The following is a 2020-nucleotide window of genomic DNA, read 5'->3' on the forward strand; positions in this document are numbered from 1 at the left end:
TTCCCAGCAGAGAATAAAAATAACCATGTTAGTATTAACTCTATGTTCACTGCTATAACTACAAACAACCTCAGGAACACTGTGGGTCGGGTTGGAACAGGATTTATCTAATTTCTCTAATATAATCATCAGCTTGATCTAACTTCTAATATTTTTAAGGAGACAATTAAGTGGTTATATTCCTTTCAAGATTAAAACTTGATACTTAAATACAAGAATGCATTTCTTACCATGTTCTTCCATATCCATCTATGAAATATGAATTTTTTATCAGACCAAGACATATAAAGGAAAAATACTAATTATATAATCCTGTTCCTATTTTTCTCCTTAATTTTTGAAAGTTTAGAGCTAACCTGACACCATATTAAATAGTGTGAGGAGGGGCACCTGGGTGCCTCAGTCAGTTAAGCATCTGACTTCGGCTCAGGTCGTGATCTTGCGGTCCGTGGGTTCAAGCCCTGTGTCGGGCTCTGTGCTGACAGCTCAGAGCCTGGAGCTTGTTTCAGATTCTGTGTCTCCTCCTCTCTCTGCCCCTCTCCGCTTGCACTCTGTCTTTCTTTCTCTCAAAAATAAATAAACATTAAAAAAATTTTAAACAGTTTGAGGAATAATTAACCAAATGTATGATACCATAAGTAGAAATTCACTGTTTTTATTTTTATCAATATCCAGATAACAAACGTAAGGGACAAGACAAGGAAAAATTGGATATTTAATGGAAGGAAGTCTTACTACTTTAATATAGGGATGTAGGTTACAGACATGGTCTTATATATTCAATTAATACATTTACATAAAATCATAATCAGGATAAATGTCATTTTATGAACATTTACTCAAGTAAATGTGTTTCATGACCACATAGCTTAATCTGACAGCAAGATGAAAATATAACTAATAGAAGCTAATAGATGATCAGTAACTTTGTACCTTCTGAGAATTATGCACTCATTGTTACATTTATTTTTTTTTAACGTTTTATTTATTTTTGAGACAGGGAGAGACAGAGCATAAACAGGGGAGGGGCAGAGAGAGAGGGAGACACAGAATCTGAAACAGGCTCCAGGCTCTGAGCAGTCAGCACAGAGCCCGACGCGGGGTCGAACTCACGGACCGCGAGATCATGACCTGAGCCAAAGTCGACCGCTTAACCGACTGAGCCACCCAAGTGCCCCATTACATTTATTTTTAAAACTAGAATCATTCCAAGCTTTGCGCAGTGGCAGTATCGTAGCCAATGAGGTTTATCCGAGGCGCGATTATTGCTAATTGAAAACTAGAATCATTCCAAGTCACTAGCCTTTAAACTTGAAGGACAATAGTAGGAAGTACTCACATAGAGGTAGCAATCATTATTTCTTGATCATCTCCAGCATCACCAGCAGCTGATTCTTTAATTTGAAGCCAGGTTTCTCTATTCAGCCACATAGTCTCAGTCCATTTATTTACCTCTGAGCCCTAGTTCTCTCATCTATACAATAGGGATATGACAATGTCCAATCTTGAAGTATTGCAATAAAGACAGAGTGAGTTCATATATGTAAACAACTGGAAACAATTCCTGGCACATAGTAAATGCTCAATAAGTGTTATTATGCTTATTCTTATCTTTACTAATCTTTGTTATTCATTACTCCATATGCTGCTATTAATGGATTACTAGTATTTATATTGCATTCTTTAGTTATCAGAGAGTGTGGTACTTGACATATGACTCAGGCTATATCTCATTTAATCCACACGATACTCATATACTAGGAAAGCACATTTATATTCCTTTTAAAGAGGAGCCTCAGAGAAGCGAAGGTGATAGCTTAGAGAGAGTGGAGCTGAAGTTTGAAATCAATGTCAGACTCTTACTAGAGCAGTGGTATCTAAGCATCTAAATCCACTAACATCCAACAACTACAAAATGGCTCCTTCTTTCTGTTTATAAGACAACTTGTTTCACACACACACACACACACACACACAGAGGTAGCCTTTTATTTTCTTGCAAAAAAGTAAAGCAATGAAT

The 2020-nt window shown here is 36.7% G+C and overlaps 1 non-coding gene across 1 annotated transcript; it reads left to right on the plus strand.

Moving 5' to 3' along the window:
• The first annotated feature begins 1211 nt into the window (after positions 1 to 1211).
• On the plus strand, positions 1212 to 1348 carry LOC124517175 (U4 spliceosomal RNA). The gene has a single exon (XR_006963330.1). It is a non-coding gene; the product is annotated as a U4 spliceosomal RNA (small nuclear RNA).
• Positions 1349 to 2020: the final 672 nt, after the last annotated feature.

Source organism: Lynx rufus, unplaced genomic scaffold (assembly GCF_022079265.1).
Source record: "Lynx rufus isolate CCGP_SWC_20201006 ecotype Redwood Valley unplaced genomic scaffold, mLynRuf1.p SCAF_20, whole genome shotgun sequence".
Lineage (NCBI taxonomy): Eukaryota > Metazoa > Chordata > Mammalia > Carnivora > Felidae > Lynx > Lynx rufus.